The 19,709-nt window shown below is 35.1% G+C and overlaps 1 long non-coding RNA gene across 2 annotated transcripts in view; it reads left to right on the top strand.

Moving 5' to 3' along the window:
* Positions 1-407: 407 nt before the first annotated feature.
* LOC109497558 overlaps positions 408-19,709 on the top strand; it is a 62,749-nt gene continuing 43,447 nt past the window's right edge. For both annotated transcript variants that reach the window (XR_006594438.1, XR_002153838.3), the window contains exon 1: positions 408-717. This is a non-coding gene — a long non-coding RNA (uncharacterized LOC109497558). The remainder of the gene's footprint in view (positions 718-19,709) is intronic.

Raw genomic sequence — 19,709 nt, 5'->3', positions numbered from 1 at the left:
TTACTGTACTGATAGTTCCAGGGTCATGACATCATAGGAATGGGACAATGAGGACTTAAAAATCATGCAGTTTGTAATTCCAAATCCTGTCTTCAATGACTTCTCCATGATAAACTTTGTTGGGGCCACAGAGAAAATGAGAAAAATTAGAACAAGGTGGCAAATGTTTCATAAAATTAAATTTATTAATCTTTTTATCCCATGCCCTTGTTGCTTTTATATTAAAATACCTTCTACTTTATGAAATTATATACTATCTACATATAACACACACTTATTTAGTAAAATGAAAAACTGGTTATAGGTCACTAAATTTAGGAGAGGAAAGCTCTAGAACTTCTGATTTTAACACAATCTTTCCCTTTCTTCAATGAATTCTAGAATGTCCCTTATAATAACCATGACAATATTAGGTAGTTTACAATCTTAAAAATTTAGGGTTTATCTTAGATATTCTTATGCTATGAAGTAAGCTTATATAAGTATTGTGATAATTCTACCAGAGTTCACTTGACTGTCCAGAGTCCATCTAATCAATCATGTGTTTCATGAGCCAGATAGTCTCTAGGTAAAACACTCTATGGGTGTGTCATAAACTACAATTACTGAAACAGGTAATTCAGTTTTTAAAGAAATTAACCTGATATGTAAAAGCCTTAGCAAAATAGGACAGTAAGAAGTCATCTCCAATCAGTCTAAGAAACAACTCAGCCCAAGGTAAGTGTTCTAAGAAAAAGTGATTTTAAAACTAGAAAGAGAAACTAGAAAGTTGGAGCCTAGGTAGTGATAAAGTAAGGCCAAAAATTTAGCAACGGAGAGGGAAGAGGGAAGGGGGAAGGATAGGGTTAGAAATTAAATTTCTTTTTCTCTTCTAAGTAGCAACATTCTTCTTGGCAGAAAATTCTTTTATTATTAAAGTATTTTTGAATCTTTGAAAGATGATTTCCCACTCTCCACTCACAGCATGGTTCACTTTGGAAAGGGATGTCAAAATAATGAGAGGACTATACATTTCTGCTTCAGAAAAGAAAGAAAACTTGGGAGAAGAGAATATGGGGAATAACATGAGAAATAGAGCAGGTATTGAGGTATAAAGAAGTGAGAATGTGAGCAACATGATGGCATATAGGCATCCACTGAAAATCATATAATAGCCATCATGGTCAAACAATTTTTAAAAACAAGTTCTATTTTAAGTAGTTTACATTGTCATGGTATTAAATTACTATCCTTTTTTTACCTCCAAATCTCCAGTTTGAGGAAATGAAGACAAACAAGATAATTTCAAATCTAAGTTGCCACAGAGTGGAAAAGGACTAAAATCTTTCTGTCCGCCATGCGAAAAATTGACCTTTGGTTAACTCTAGCTTTGTTTCCTATAGTAACCAAAAAAAGTAGTATCTTTGTTAACCGTGCTTCTGGGGTTGGTTATGATAGAAATGACATATGTTTGTTAAATTATGTCTAAGCATGAAGAAACTATAAATGTGGTGACAGTCCTTTCCTCTGGAACATGTTTATATAGCAACACCTTTATCTCTTAGTTGATCAGAGTAGCTGACTTCCTCCAACAGGTACTTTCAGTTCTTTTTGACTTTAAGTCTTAGGGTTTCTAGGAAACAGAAAAGCCTTTCTATGTATTGAACATGATTATACAAAGAATCTGTTAAATTGGGCACAAGACATGGTCTGGGACCCAAATTCATAGGCCTGCCAAACAAATTTAATGTGACAGATACTATGCTTATTTGTAGGAATCATTTTAGTTTTTATCATGCTAGTGGTATCGTTCCACCTTAACCCCATAGATTGCTAAATCTTAGCCAAGGAGTTTTCTCCAGTTTGATTCATTCATGCTACTTTTTCAGAGGACAGAGGCTCATAGGAATCTACAAATACTTACATAATTCCTGGGCAACAGTAGAAATAAAAACACCTTTTTTCCCTAACCAATGTACTCTAATATATCAAAAGTGGGAATTTCACATATTGAAAGAGTTTTCTAAAAATCAACTTTTGAGGAAAGACTTCAGGCCATCCTGACATCATACACACCAGTAGACAAAATCTTACTTTCCACAGGCATGTATTCTATAAAAGCCACTGCCACCAGGTTCCTGGGAGATTTGGCTGGGGATTCCTGCATTTACCTTGGGAGTGCCCCATTAAAAAATTCTTCTGAGAAATAGCATATTTTTCAAAATACATTTTGAATCATTTCATCTTTTTGTTAGGCACAGTAAGAGTCTAATAATGCCTTTAATATCCCTCTTTTATTCAGATGATGTTATTAATACCATCACAACAGTAACCAAGCAAATAAGTACTATGCACAGGTATTACTTCATTAGGTAATTCCCATGGTCCAAATTTCTTCTAGCCTCTTTTATAATTGATTTGTCCACTTCATTTTGTGAAGTGTGTTTTTGGAAACAAACAAGCCTTTCTTATTGTGTTAAACAGTAGAGCTTTGAAGTTCAGAGTCTGACATGTTTTAACTACAACTTTTGTAGCTCTGTCAGCAAAATGAACTATTAATCTGAGCAGGCAGTTGTAAAGTTTCTAACAAATAAGCTATTAATTTATCATTAGTTAATTTTTAGTTCTTATTGAAATTAAAACTCTACTTTTAAATTTTTGCATGACAGACACTATATATTTATTTGTAGTAAATATATATTGTGTATTTAAGTCTAACCAAGAATCATTCCTCTAGTAATTGCCGTTAATTCATTTGCCTATGCAGATTTAATTCTAGACAAAACATAAACTTCCAGTGTCTTACAATAAATCACTACAGCATAGAAGGGTTTAAGTTGGCCATTTTTCCCCAAGTACATGACACATCAGTAAACACTATCAAATATGCAATATGAAAAGGAGTATCAAGTAATTCCACCTGGGTTTTTCAAATTTTGAAATTCTAAGAGCTGGAAGGGAGACAATAGCAATTTCACTTGTTCAAAAGCCTCTTTAGATCCTAGGGACAGAAACAGATCCTAGGAAGAATTGTCCTGTATTTGTTTCATCAAAGATTTGGTCCATTCTGCAAAATCTGTAATCTTGTCTATAATGTTGTACTAGACCCAAAAATTGTCCAAGTTTTGTGTGTGTGTAGTAGTAGTAGGCCACTTTATCTGCAAAATTGGATTATTCCCATATTGTAACACTCTGTGGCCTATAACTGACAACAGGTGCCCTACATATTTATCTCAGATAAGTAATATTGTAATTTGTCTATTGAGGTCTTATGAATTTGTCAATCAAATAATTTTAACAAAGCCAAAGTATTAGTTTTGCATTGTTTTTTTTTAAGTTTTGGAGGCTACTAGAAAGCATCTACATTTTGAATAATTATAAATGGCTTTAGTAGAACAAACTTCTCTAAGTTATCCTGTAAATGACTAGAGACAATAGTGAGGGAGTCTTGAAACCCTCGAGTAATTCTTTATCATAAATATTGAGGTGCTTTTAAGTAAAATCAAACAAAAATCTCAATTGGTCCACTAAAGGGACAGAAAAAGTAGAACATAGATCAATCATAGGAAAACACTTTGCAGATAACAGTACTGAAATCAGAATAGTTGCAGGGTTAGGAACTACAGGGGTTAATGAGTTTTCTAAGATCTCGTACAGATCTCTATAGTAGCTAACCAGTCTCTCTTAGCTTTTTTTTATGGAAACATGGGAATATTACACAGTGAATACTCCCTTTTTAAATTATCTGTTCTTATTCTAGTTCATTTTTACCTAATTTTATTCTAATTGAACATCTGACAATGGATTTTTATTTACCTCATGGCCATACCTTATCTTTTTGGAAAATTATTTGTATTAGCTTTATATTTGTAATTAAACCAGAATCATAGTTCCCTAGGACCCAAAGCTATGCCTACAATTGTCTCAGCTCAGGGTGCTTTTTTAGAACAGTGTAAGACTGCCACTCTCTGGCATATCCCTTTTATTCCAGAAGGCAGAGAATAACCAATCCAAGTGGCTTTTTCCTAAGGTAGCTTCACAAACATTCCAACTGGAGTACAGAATATGAGCCTTTAATTTGCATAGCAAAGCTTCCCCCCAGTAGGTTTACAGGAGATTCAGAAGAAAGAACGCCTGTTCCTCAATCAGAGCAATTATCTATAAGGGAATTGTGGAGGGCAAGAAACAAGTAAAGGATGATCCAAAACAGCTACAACCTGCTCTGTTGCCAAGTGGAAAGTGAGAAATTTCCAAGGAAATTGCAGAATAAGTAACACTAGTAGTTATCAGAAAAGGCAAGGATAGATTAGCCTGAGAAAAAGTTATTGACACTTGGTTCACTAGTTCCCACTGTCAAGATTCCCTCCATGTTTCTATCTACTTTAAGCCATTTGCCAAGTATTTCCTAGTTGAGGGTTGTCCCTTAAACTCTTTTGATTCTCTTATCCTTATAATCCCTACATCCGTCAGAGTCTCTTTCTGCAATCCCCTTCTCAATTCCCTGGCTTTTTGCAAAAAGGACATAGATATACTGTCTCTTTTCTTGCTTTCTTTCCTTCATAAGTTGGCCAGAGTAGGGATTATTCCCTTTAGTAGAGTTCTAACTGAGCAGCCAACAGAGCTATAAGGTTGTACAATGTCTATAATGTTGTACTAGATTATTCTCAAATAGTAGCTACTGCTAACATATGAGTAAGAGTCTGTTCTTGCCATCTAACCACCTTTTCTGTAAACTGGGTTTAGATAATGGGCATGAGAGCCAACACAAAGGTAGTTAGGCCAGGAGGCAATTTTTCTCTCCCTGGGATCTATGAGGATAGATTTTGAGAAAATTCCAACAAACCAATGAAAGATATCAGCGGACCATTACCCATCTTCTGAGTATACTGCTGCAACTTCTCCCAACTCATCTTTACCAGAAAGATATCAAGTAAATGGCTGTTAGCAAACCCTCTCAGTGGATCTCTATTGCTCTTAGCTCATCCATATTTTGGGAGGAGGGGAGGAGCAGATAGTTGATTTCCCTTGGCCACCATACCCCTTGATGTGGTGACTGTCTGCACCCCAACATTTGCACTATCAAAGGATGAAATTACCAGTTTTCTGAAGTAAATACTCTAAGAAAAAGGATGGGGAGGGGTCTCTTCCCTTATTTTCAACAGGGATGATTAGGCTTCTCATTATTTATTTTATTTGCCCTTACTATATACAGGGTTATTTTTTTGCAATAAAATAGAATTTTCCCATAACATGTAAATAGGAAATTTCACAAATTTCACTGAAATTATTTATTATTGAATTATGTTGTATAATTTCTTTTCTCATCTTTACAATAGCAAAAACTACAGAGATGCTTGTGTATGTTAACAATTTTACTCCTCTGTGCATAGATAAAACTGATAATCAACTTGATAGACTTAAGGAAAATGGCCTCCATGGTTTATAATCATCATTGCCAATTATTAAATTCTTATTCTAAATAGCTGATAACAAATGGCACTGTTTGTAACAGATCTCTTTCCCCTGTGCTGTTCATTATTCTCATCATCACTGCATGGACTGTAACATGTACTCAAGCTTTGTAAAACTTGTACTGTGCCTATCCACAGCCATCCAACTAATTAATTCTCTTCAATCTCAACATTACTCATAGAAGCAACATATTTCACTGATCATAGTGGTTAACTCAGCCAATGATTCAATTGAAGCTGCTAAGGGAATATTTAATTTTTGAAAAGAGATCCTCCATGCAGCAAACTAGCAATATCAGAAGTACTTATATCCATATGATATTCTCTAGTGCTTTTTAACTTTGGAAAGCTTTCCTGGACTTCACAGCACATTAAGAAAAATGAGTGTGACATAAGGGAAAATTACCACAAGTTTCAATGTTTTGTAAGATGTAATGACATATTTTATGGCAATGCGGAGATTACTATACTCACTAAAGGGAAGTTGTAATACAGTCACATATTTTTTGATGGATTGAAATAAATTGCATTAGATAGCCAATAAAAATTCTGTGACTCTACTTTTCTTTTTTCTTTTTTTTTGGTAAAAGAACAAATTGACTTAATTCTGATTTTTCTTTCAGACTTCTCTCTCATTCCTAAAAATTAAGTTTCAGTATTTTTTAAAAAATAACATAGACTTGTTATAATGTGAATATATCTGGTCAACACAGACAATAGTCTAATCTTTTAGCCATTCATTAATTCATTCTGACTTGGTAATTACTTAGTGATATATAGAACACATGGCCTCTACCAAAACCACAGGGTGAAGGGTGTTGTCAGTGGTGCTAACTGGTAGTGAAAGTCCTGATTGCCCACCAGTCTTCTTCAGACACAAACCCAGGGAGTAGTAGATAGGGTAGAGCAAGAGGGCTAGTTGGAGGTGGGAGTCCAGACTCCTGACATGGTCTCCACTGACCTTGGGGGTGGGGTTTTAGAATACATTGTGAGGTTGAAGCCCCACTCCCTTACTTTTATGTCTTTGACACCACTGTAGCAGAAAGATTGGGTCCCCACTTGTCCTTGCCAGAATGGATGGGGGTCAAGCCAATACCTTTTCTGTAGTATTTTGCCTGAGTAAAATGGTTATTATATACAAATTTTTGGTCTTGCCAGTTTCTATCTTTCCTGGTGCTTTGATTAGAGACTGCAGGTTCTGTTGTTTGTTTTGTTTTGTCTGTGTCCATTGGAATTTCTAAGTTGCCCACTTCTTGAACTCTAATCATGGGATATATGAGAGAAAAAGTATGGAAGTATTGAATCACTATATTGTACACCTGAAACTAACATTACACTGCATGTTAACTAACTGAAATTTAAATAAAAACTAAAAAAAAAAAAAGAAAGAAAGAAAAACCAAGGCATTCACTACCATACGGGTCAAAAAAAAAAATTTTGGATTATTTTGAGAATACCTTCTTGGAAATTTTTAATTTCTCAACTAAGAAAAATATAGGCTATATATACATATAAATATATAATATTCAATATTTTATAATATTGAACTATATAACTTCAATTTCATTTATTTAGTTCCCAAGGTTAGTTACCATTTTTTGTAACAGCAAACCAGTCAGGAAACTTAATCTTTACCAGAGCAATTTCTTTTTTTCTCCTGGAAGGTGGCATGCTTACTTTCTTGAAATAATATTAAGTCATATCATTTCTCAATATTTAATGCTCATATGAATAACTTTATATTTTCTAAAGCCTGTAACTTATAACACATATAGTAATGGGATATTGGGCCAACCATATATTGTGCTATAACTCAGGAAGTGAATATGAACAGAAATATCTGCCTTATGAGAGACCCTCCACCCAGCACCTTTACATGACTTCTCTAAGAAACAAGGTATTATTAAGCTTCTTAATACACTTTTAGTTTTTTTTTAATTTTTTTAATGTTTATTTATTTTTGAGAGAGAGAGTCAGAGTGTGAGTGGCGGAGGGGCAAAGAAAGAGGGAGGCACAGAATCTGAAGCAGGCTCCAGGCGCTGAGCCATCAGCACAGAGCCTAATGTGGGGCTCGAACTCACGAACCATGAGATCATGACCTGAGCCAAAGTTGGACACTCAACCGACTAAGCCACCCAGGTGCCTCTATACACTTTTAAATGATAGTAAAAGTAGAACAGACAGTCACCACTCCTAGTGCAAATGAAATGACTTGGTGTAGAAATTGTTCAGTCTACTGAGTTTCAAGAACTGGCTTGAATATGTCACTGCATAGATGAGATGATGCCAGCTTGCTAGTTTCAGTTCAAACTTCTCAAATAGCTGCTTCATTTTAGCTGGTGCCAAGTCATATGAAACGCCAATGTTTGGATTCTTTTAGATCTAGTAAATTCACCAGACTGTCCCTCCAATTACTAAGATTCCTCATCTGGAACATGTCTGGATAGTGTCCAAAAGAGAAATTAACTCTTCTAATAAGTTTTAATAGTAACAACTGCTTTCTTTATTTTTAAATCATATTTGAGTTTTAAATATATTTTTTCTCCAGCTAAAAATTAATAAATAAGTCTTGATTTAAAAGAATGGCCACACTGATGTCTGTCAAGCTCACCCAAATAGCCACTTATCACCTATGAAATTAACATGTCCCTCCAAATCTTGTTTGGGTCCCTGATAAAATGTATATAAAACCTGTCCCTAAATTTTGATCACTACTCCAGAAGTGTTTAGATCTGTGCTTATATGTATTTATATGTCTTGATTTTTTTAAGTCTCTACTTATTCTATATTTCTTGATCATGCATAGAAGAACCCTTTGGTGAGTTGGATGAAGCACTATTGAAAGTGTCCGTGAAATCAGTCATGCCCTTTGAACTATTTATCATCCAACATATAGATCAATTTTATTGTAAAGGTTTGATTAAATTTACTTCAGTGGAAGTTCATGGGAATCCTGAAATAGGATTTTATTTTTAGATCACAACATACTTAGCCTTATCATGCTTGCATTGGGTATTCATGACTAGGAGAAAATTGTCATTTTCTGTCATCTCTTCCTAAAAAACTGGAGACAAAAAAAGCATGCTGATGACATTGTTTTATTGTCAGATGTAGAAGTGAATTCAATAAAAACTGTTCTAGCTAATTACTGTCAGAATAATTTTTAAACTCAAATGATCATTTTTTGCAACTATATTCTAACATTTAATTGGTATATATTTATGAATCCTAGAGTAAATAAAATTGTTGAAATACTTGGAGACAGATTTTGAAATGTGCTTTTTTTTTGGGGGGGGGACTTATCATTACTTGAAATTTGGCCACCCACGGGTACTATATTAACCATATTAATGAGTGCATTGGGTATTTGAAATGCTTTTGACATTTCAAGGCTAAAATGTTCATGTAATACTTATAGCCCTAAACTTTGAGGTTTTGATTGCTACATAGTCTAGTATTTGAGCAGCTTTAGCGTTACATTTTGAGGAAATACTGGCCTGCTCAAAGATACAGCCTTGTCTTAATCTTGTACCATATGTGAAATGGCCCTACACAGACATGTATCCTGACTAGGGCATCCTATTTTCATAAGATTTCAATACAAACTTCAATAAATCGACTGTTTGCCAAAGCAAATACATGTGACCTGAATTGTCAGTTTAGATTATCTGTAATTAAGTTTCATGGAAAACTGCCTAAAGGAAAAGCAGTACATTTGTTCTAGGCATTTTAACTTTTATCCTTGAATCAGATTGTGCCTTCAACAACCTACAATCCTGAACTATGCAATCTGGATGGCATATTAACTAATTTCCATTAAGATATATCATATGTAAGATCCAAGTGTCACCAGTTCCTACAAAGGATATCATACATTGACATAAATTTCTAGTATTGCTGGCTATCTTAGTAGGCTTAACCAGCCCAGCAACAGGTTCTCCAGCCCCTGCAGTATCACTTTCGCAGTCTATCCTTTATCAACAGGTAAATCTTAGAGTATAGAGAAGGTGTGCTACCTATGCTGTATCCCAATAGCTGTGCCACTGCCAGGAGCTATCACTTATCAGGTATTATTCTGGCCATCACAATGCCATAGTTTCTCTGTTTGCTCCAGCAAACACAGTATTTCTGTTTGTGTCCTGTGCCATCAGGTCCTCTATCTTACCCCTTCTGTTCCACATTAGGTTGCCAAAGCTGATGGGTAGTCTATAATACAGTACTAGAGAAAATGAGCCTCCTTTTTATGTCTTACATCATGTTAGAGGAATATCAAGCAGTATTGTGTGAACCACAACATATTACATAAAAAGCTATTTGCTTTATTTACAAACTCCTATATTTTTAAGACATACACACACATGTTGATGTGAACAGGAACATTATTTTTAGTGTTTTTTCCGCTTCAGTCACCTTAACAACAGTGTTGGCTGACCACTTGCAGAGTCATGTCTCACTTCCTATACACTCAATGGAAACACTATTCTTGCTTCTCCTCTGAACTCTATTCTCATTGTGGCAAAGCTTCCCTACAGCATGATGTGCAATGCAGGGAAGAACAGATGGCTCTCTCCTTAAGTACTTGTCACGAAACCTAGAATTACTAATGTTTGTTCTCATAATCAAATGAAGTCATTTATGAACATAGCTCATGTATATGCTGCTAACTCATCTCCATATCATGCCCCCAAAACCAACTCAAGAATGAGACAGTGGCTATGCCTTTCATCCTCCCTGTTGGTCTTACTGGCTGGTGTTCCTGCACCAAAATAAATCTCTTCTTAACCTCACAGAAACAAAAGCACCTAAGCAGAACACCACATGCAAATCAATACCAGCAAGGTCACAGACCCAAAGGCTTCCAGAAATAGTAATTCATTTTGGGCTCACTTAGAAGTCCAGTCCTTGGCCAGAACACATAAATTGCCAAGTAGTGAATAAAGAAACCATAGTATGATGTCTGCTAATCTCTACATTAGCTGGGCCTGTCTCTCTGACCTATTTGTTGTAATCCCATGCTTACTTGTGGAACCTACTGCTTTAATTTCTTTTTCCTGGTTTAACATTTCTCAGGCAATGCTCTCTGCCCCTGAATCTGCGTACAGGCTTTCCGCCCTCCCCCTCCCACTGACCCGGGACTGCCCCCTAGAGGACACAGGGGGGCATTGCTGGGCCAGTCAGGCTTTGGAAGTTTCGTGATCAAACCTGAAATGGCCCACACATAGTAGATGCCTGATGAATGTTTGCTGATGATTCTGAATTCAGTACCAATAATAAATTACTTTATTACAGTATCTCACTGCTCTGCAGCTGTTTCTCATCCATTTTTGTCACACTATGTCATTGAGCCACATTCCCCAAGGCTTCGGCTAAGCTACAACTTGATTGTAAATTAGACATCTCTGGAAAAATGTGTTAAAATTTTTCATAGTTTGTTTTGTGGGGGTAGGTAGTGGGGACTGTTGTTGTTATGTGGCGGGTGTTGTGTGAAAATGAATACAGCTTTGCTAATATAAATCCAAGTGATGTGGCTCAAAATGCCAAACTCAGTGTGTGGTAAAGGCTAAGCCAACACTGCACATAGCCAAAGGCTTTCCTAGATCTAGCTAAGTGCATTAACTAAAAAGCAGCTTACTTACCTGGAAGAAATGTACAAATGAGAATTAAATATATTCTAGTTATAATCAAACATATTTGAGTCTTCAAATATGAATGACATTTCTATGCACTGCTTCTTAGAAGAAGTATCAATTATCCAAGAGCTATCAAAATTTACTTTTCAAAAAATAGTCTTTATATTTTGAAACCTGGTTGTAGACCTAACTAAGTATTAGTATACCTTTTGGGGGTATTTGCATCAACTGCAGACATGAAAAATGTCTCCATTTGTGCTATGGTATTAACAAATTCTACTACCTACAGGACAGTGGCAACTGACCATTTTCCCTATGTAGACTTAGGCACTGCACACCCATCAGAAATACTCCCTGCCTGAGTTTAAATGGACCTAAAGCACTTAAGAATGTTAGGCAATGTCAGCATATACTACATCTCTAATTATAAACTCCTCAAGGACAAAGTCATTGTTTCCCACCCCTCTGTTTTTTTCACTCAGGCACCTACAACAGGATTATTCATTCATCAGTCTCCTAATAAACAGTGATGACTGTACTCCTGAAACATAACACTTACCCAGATTAGGTATCTTCTAGTCGATTTGTCAAACACCATAAATCAGGGGTTCTTAAAGTGAGAATGTAAGAAGATATGTGTTCTCATATGGGAAAAGGCTAAAATTTTTATTTTCATAAATCCAACCTCTACTGAAATTTAGCATTTCCTTCAATTATGAAGGTAGGTAGTAACAGCACAGAATAGTATTAACGGTATCTATGACTATAAACAATAGAAGTCAGAGGTGATTTTAAACCTTATTAATTTTTGATGTTTAATTTATTTTATACTCATAATTATCTGAAATGGCATGAGTGATTGGGCAAGCCACTAAATCACACATGATTAGAGCTGTGTATTTACAGATGTTAGTGTAACGTAACTGCCGACTCATGGGCAACTCCGTGCCTGGTGATCATTCAGGCACCCAACAATAAAGGTGCATGTGTTTTCATCAGTGATTCAACTACATTACTTTCCAGTACTCCATACCTACAGGTGTTTTTTTTTTATTCTTTTTAACACTTATTTATTTAAAGAGAGAGAAAAGCAGGGGAGGGGCAGAGAGAGAGAGAGAGAGAGAAAGAGAGAGAGAGAGAGAGAGAGAGAGAGAGAGAATCCCAAGCAGGCTCCATGCTGCCAGCGCACAGCCCAATGCACTCTTCTTCTATAAAGAAGTATATATGTTAGTATATCACAAAAATTTTAAAACATTTTCTTAACTCTTTTGGTATGGCACAAAGCTTTCAATGAACATATGTCTTATGTAATAGAAAATAATGGAAATTAAAGTATGTCCAGGTATCTCATGTAACTGATCACTGATTAGTAAACTTTTTTATTCTTCTTTCTATCTTCTAACTGATTAGTTTGTCTGCAATGTAGTAAAACTTTGTATTCATGTGTCGGTATAGTGCCAAAGAATTCCACGAAGACTCTCTTTTATGCTACTACAAAGATTTTCAATTTGGGGAAGAAGGAATTGCCCTTGGAACCTATTAATCTTTCAAAAAAGACTAGAGTAGTAAATGGTGAAAATAAAGTGTAACTAAACGAAGTATTTGACTTACGGACAAAAGAAACATTTTAATCTCAAAGAACTAAACCAAGTGAAATCAATTTGTGGGTATAGATAGTTTTTATGATCATTTTTATTGAATACACATTTAAAAATCCATTATTCAGGGACTCATTTCCAAGGTCTCTTTATCATAATAATATTTATAATTTTCCTAGTAAGAATTATCATGTATTCAAGCGGAATCTTTGAACTGAATTTAATCCAATGCTCTAAGAAACAAAGTCACACTTTGTAAAAGTCAACTGCTGAGCAATCAATGGAAATAGAAACTTAGTGTATGAGACCATTGATCATTTGCTATTGGGCTGGACAGAAAAGACACTACTATAAATGGAAGATTTGGTCATACCTTATGGACATGATGGTTCTGTATAGTTATCGTGACAACAGACTTTGCCATAAATAAACAGAAAGGCAATTTATCTGAGGTATTAAGCTTCACCCCAGTAGAATACTGCAATTATGCAGTTTTTCTGTGGCAGAATTGCTTTCATGAACTCTGAAATCTATTATGCATCATTTCCTATAATATTGCTTTCCCATAATTTTCCTTGACAGGTAAGATCTCAGCTATATACTTAATGTAAACTGTGATAACAGCATCTACATTACTAAGAAGTTCCAATTAGTCTTGGAAGATTATAGAAAGTAAATAGAACTTATAATAATATTTTTAGTTATGGACTTTGTTTCTATTTTTCCAAATGACTAGAAATAACAACTGGACTGTAGATTGACAGATTTTAGAAAAATATTCACAATGAGAACAAATTTTATCTTAGTATTTCTTGTATTTAGTTTCATTTACAATAACATGGCAGTTTAAATTACATCAATTTGGCTCATTTCACTTAATTTCACACTTAAGAGACAATGCAAATTTGGAAATCACACTTACATGTGGCATAGGCCTACACTTTAAATTTCATGCTTGTGTTCTTGTTTGTTTGATTTCTTTCAAAGCCCCTGGCAATTAGCAAGCCATGGAGGAAGTAGTTTAAAGACAGAGCTCACAGAGTCGCCTAACAGGATGCATGTGGGATATACGAGAAAGTGTGGAATCCAGATGACTACACATTTTGAATCTGAGAAAACTGGATTTCCAATAAGAAAGATGAAGGAATGAGGAGATTTAAGGGCAAAATCAATATGCCAGTTTTAGGTACCTTTAGATGCCTATTATATATCCAAGTAGAGATGGTAAGAGGAAATTCAATTCTAATAGTCAAAAAAGAGGGTGATCCTGGAGACCCATGTTGGAAGCTCACAACACATAGATATGATACAAACCATACCGATGGATAGGATCTCTTAGAAAGTGAGTGGTGAGACAGAGAAGAACAGGTTCCAGGCCTAAGATAGAAACCACTAGAAAATTTAAGAACTGAAAAGGTGAGGAATTTCTAGCAAAAGATACTGGGAAGGAGTGGTAATTGTGTTGAAACAAAAATCTGTTAGAATGTGATGTGAAGAAATGTTTAAGGAGGAAAGATTAAATCAAGAGTTTCAAATGCTATGGACAGATCAAGTAATAGAAACTAAAATTTGCCCAATAAGTTTAGCAACAAGGAGGTCACTGGTAACCTTGATAAGAAAGATTTCAGTGGAGTAATTAAAAATAAAGTTTGATAGGAATGGGTCAATAGAGATTAGAAAGTAGGACGTTGGAGAGGGGGAATATATACAACCCTATCTAGGAGTGCTATCACAAAGAAGAGAGAAAGGAGAAGCCTGTAGGAAGATGAAGGTTTAGCATTTGTGCTTGTTATGGTTGTTTTAAAATGGGATATATATATATATAAAGTTTGCACTGTGATGGAAATGTTCAGTACAGTGAAAAAGAAATTGATGATTTAATGAGTATGAGGATAATTGAAAGATAAAGGTCTTAAGTAGGTGATAAGGGATAGAATCCAGGGCACAAGTAGAATGACTGTGGTTGGGGGGTTGGGTGGAAGGACTGTATTATGGATAAGAAAAGGTTAGATGTAGAAGTATACATAAAGGTCATGTGCAGGAAGATGTAAAGATTCTTTTAAAATTGCTTCAATTATTTTGTTGAATTAATAAGACAGCTCAACATCTGAGAGTAAAGATGAAGGAGGGATAACAGATTAAAACAGAGTTGACATGATATGATATAGTATTCTTAGAAAATAGGGATACAAACTGATTATGAAAATGTCACAGAAGCACAGGGTAGTGTTGGGGTTTCATTTGAATTCTGTGATTTAGAATCTGAAATGAGACCAGTCAGCTTGGCTGCATTTTCTTCAGCAATGTTGCTCTGATATACATCTGGAGTAGGCAGAGAGTTTGATTTAACAAGCTTTGGAGTTTTGCCAAGAGGAAGGGAGAAAGAATAAAAAAAGAATTATGGGTATATGCAAAAGATTGATTAGAATAGTGAATCATGGAATCTAATTCTTTGTAAGAAAAGAAATAAGGACATAACATGGGTGACAGTGAAAAGCTAATAGAATGAATATATTGGAGTCTGAGTCAGGTCAAAGAATAGTTAGAATTAGGGTGCTAGAAAAATAAGATGGAAAGATGGAGTTGGTTGTCAAAGACAGGGATACTTGTGATAAACAATTTAGATGAGTTGTAGTTATTGCACACGACAAGACCTGGAATACATTAGAATATATGGCTGAGATAAGAGGAGAAAAAATCACTAGAAGTCAACAGGTTAAGAAACTAATAAGTCAGGGCGCCTGGGTGGCTCAGTCATTGAGAGTCCGATTTTGGCTTGGGTCATGGTTTCGCGGTTTGCGGTTTGTGAGTTCGAGCCCTGCGTTGGGCTCTGTGCTGACAGCTTGGAGCCTGGAGCCTGTTTCGGATTCTGTGTCTCCTTCTCTCTCTGCCCCTCCCCCACAGTGCTCTGTCTCTCTCTATCAAAAATAAATAAATGTAAAAATTTTTTAATAAAAAATAAATTAATAAGTCAGCCTTGAATGTATTATCTAGATAATACACACGGAATTGAAATTACTCAGACTGAGAAGAAAGGTGCAGAAAAATATCTTGAACCAGTATCATCAGTAAATGAAGGCAAGTGACCATTAGTGATGAAGATGACTGGAACAGAAGGTGATAGCATGAGAATCAAAACTGGGCTTCTGATAGTGGCTGAAGAAACAATATCTGGAAGGAGAAATGAAGAAAGGTGAACTTACCACACCTCTAGTAATATGTGGGATGCCACCATCTGAGAAGGCTGTAAGAAAGCTAGCTCCCAATTAGAGTACAAATGAGAGCCCATTTATAGAATATGCAGAGCCATGTAGAAAAGAGATTCTGGGTAATGAAAGATGTCCATGCACCTTAGACTTCTTAAGTCTGTTGACTGAAGTAAACAGAAATGGGAGAAATCATGGATTATTTTCTTAGTGAGTAGTTCGATGTTAGTTTTCCACCTTGGGATAGTTATCAAGTAATTGGTGGTGGTAAATCAGAGCGTACATGATACTGATGAATATCCATCTTACCAGGAACATGGAGTAGTCTGTCCCTCTCCAGCTCTGTAAAGAGGGACTGTTAAAGAGTAGGGGACAGCCTTGCTAGGAGCATAAAATTTCAAAGGTTACAAAATATAGCATTTATGGCTCAAAACTCATCAGATCCCATGGGACTCTGCAATGACATTGAGGTGCTCTAGCAGAATATGGTGAAGATCTGTTATTGAATTTTCCAAGAGAATTCTTAATTGTTAAATCAAAGGTTGCTCTTTTATGGAAAATAGCAGACTTCAGCAAAAGGAGGTTGAAATAAACTTCTGTTAGTAAAATTCATACTTTTTAATTACTGACTATAAGGTATAACTAAATATTTAGTGGAGGTGGCAGGAAGGAGATAGATGACCACAGAGGAGAGTGAAAAGGCAACAAAGAAATCACTGTCCTATAGAAAAAGGTGATTTGTATGCACAGAAATCAACTTCTGCCAAAAAAAATGCGATACTAAAATAAAAATTATATCAAAACCTAATAATATGTGACTTAAGAAAATGTTACCAAGAATAATCTCTGACAGCAATGTACACAGTCTACTTCTCTTTGAACCAAATGACAAACTACAAGTCTAAAAACATGTCCAATGCTCTGTACCAATCTGCAGAAAGATTATCTAATATTGGATAGATCATAACAGATGAGGTACGACCATCAATCAACTGGATTTGTTGTTCTTAAAAACATCTGAACCTATTATTCAAGAGCTGGGATTTCTGTTTCCATTACTATCTTTCTGCCTACAGGTCTGTGTTGCTTAGAATACAAAATGTGCATTACAGAGAAATGCCCAGTTTAGAGAAATAGCATCATCTTCTCTCTAACTGTCTAGGAATAGGATGACAAAATTATCAGCAAAACATAGGGTTTAAAATAAAGTCTTACAAGCTTTATTTCTATAATTTATATAAACAAATCCTATAATTTCTTTACTAAATAATTTTCCTAAATGTAATTATGTATTCATGCATTCACTCATTTATTTTATTAGTGTCTACTCTGTTACTCTGTACCACACACTGTGCTAGGCCCTGTGAATATAACAGTGAATAAGACAGAGAGATAGCTACAAGAGAGATAGCTACAGAGAGATAGCTACAACAAATAGACATAATGAATAAATAATTGGAAGCTATAATTAATAAATAAAATAAATACCAGGTCCTCACAGAGACTATAATATTATGGGAACAAAGTTTAGATTGTAAAGTCAAGAAAGTGATATCTCTACAATTTACTTGTTTTATACAAATGGGAGAAAAGATATCTTTCTAGTGGAGAAATCTGGCAGATTCTATCTAATAATCAATAAAGTTATCACCACAAATATGCAACAACTGGAGTGGTACACTGAGATATTATTTCTATAGTTTTCCTGTAAAAAAAATAATAACCTAAATCCAACCATCAGGCAATCATTAAAAACAACAACAACAAATAATTGGCTTGGACTTTTCAAAAATGCCAAAGTTGTTAATATCAATGAAAGGTTGAGGGACTGTTTCAGATGAAAGGAAACTAGAGAAATATGAAAACCAAATGTGATGGAAGTCTAGATTGGATCCTAGATGGAAAAGTAAAGTTGCTATAAAAAACATGGAGTCAACAAGCAGATTTTGACCATGGAGTACATACTAAACAAAAGTATTTTATTGATATTAGTTCTCCTTAATTTGAAAAAAATACCATAGTTACATAAGAGAATGACCTTACTCTTAAGAAATAGATGCTAAATTATTTCATGGTGAAGGATCAAGGATCAAGGTGAGTGTAGATTAACCTAAAATGGTTTAACATAGAGATAGGTAGAAACAGAGAGAGAGAGAGAGAGAGAGAGAGAGAGAGAGAGAGAGAGAGAGAGATACACACATGGCGGTGCCTGGGCAGCTCAGTTGGTTAAGCGTCCAACTTCAGCTCAGGTCATGATCTCACGATTTGTGAGTTTGAGCCCAGCATTGGGCTCTGTGCTGACAGCTCAAAGCCTGGAGCCTATTCCTAATTCTGTGTCAACCTCTCTCTCTCTGCCCCCCCCCCCCATAGCTCATGTTCTGCCTCTCTCTCTCTCAAAAATAAACATTAAAAAAAAGAGAGACACATACACATAGAGAAACAGAGACAAAGAGAGACAGAGACTGACAAAATATACACAAATGATGAAAATATTTACAAATGGTAAATGTAGGTTGAAGTTGAATATGTGTTCATTGTACTATTCTTACAAATTTTCTATTGTTTTAAATTTTTCTAAATAAAATCAAAAGCAATTTAAACTTATACCCGATGGAAGGAAGAATGGATATTACCTATATGGTAATATAGGTAATAAATTTCAATATGGCAAAGAAAAAAAGGTGTTCTGAGTTCAAAGTTCTGAGGCAGGAAAAAGAAAAGAAAATGCCACGCAGTCTAGCTGAACTAAAGAGGGTTAAGTTCTTCCCTGAGTTCAGAGAGATTCCTCTACTGGTGTTGAAGAAACAAGCCACCACAAATTGTACAGCTGCAAGGGAATGCATCCTGAAAATCAGCATGTGAGATTGGAAGAGGATCCTGATCCTAGGACTAAATTGATCCCAAGCTGACACCTTGATTGCAGCTTTTTGAGAACCTGAGAAGAGTACCCTGGACTCCGACTTGCAGAAATGATGAGATAATAAGTGGCATTATTTTTAAGTTGCTAAGTGTGTGGTAATTGGTCACACAGCTATAGAAACTAATACAGTTGACCCTTAACACAGGTTTGAAATCCATGGATCCACTCATACACAGATATTTTTTCAGTAAATATAGTACAATACTATAAATGTACTTTCTCTTCCTTAAGATTAATAACATTTCTTTTCTCTATAATAGGAAACTATTATAAGATAAAGTATATAATACACATGACATATAAATATATGTTAATTGACTATGTTATTGTTAAGTCTTTCAGTCAACAGTAAGCTATTAGTAGTTAAGTTTTGGGGAGTCAAACGTTACACATGGGTTTTCAATTAGGTGGGGATTGGCTCCCTCAACCCCTGTGGTGTTCAAGGGTGAACTAACTGTACACTATGCAAATGACTTAGCACAATCTTGGAAAAGAAAAGTTGGAAAACGCTACCTGATTTCAAGACTTACTATAAAGTTTAATTAATCAAGACAGTGTGATTTTGATGCAAATAGAGATAAACAGATCAATGAAACAAAAATAGAGAATCTAGAAATAATCACAAAAATAGACAACTTATTTTTGATAGTCACTTAGGCAATGCAATAGGAGGAAAACCAGTATTTTCAAGAGATAATACTAAAAACATTGAATAAACAAATAGGAAAAAAAAATCAGCCTTAAACCTTATTTCAACACCAGGCACGAAAATTAATTCAAGTTGGATGACAGTTCAAATTTTAAAGCTAAATCTATAATGCCTCTAGAAGAAAACATAAAGGAGTGTCTTCATGATTTTAAGACAGGAAAAAGATTCTGTTTTTACCTTTATTAAGTTTTTAAAA

This window comes from Felis catus, chromosome A2 (genome assembly GCF_018350175.1).
Source record: "Felis catus isolate Fca126 chromosome A2, F.catus_Fca126_mat1.0, whole genome shotgun sequence".
NCBI lineage: Eukaryota > Metazoa > Chordata > Mammalia > Carnivora > Felidae > Felis > Felis catus.
Note: the sequence above shows the minus strand (reverse complement) of the source record. Positions and strands in the feature narration are given on the sequence as shown.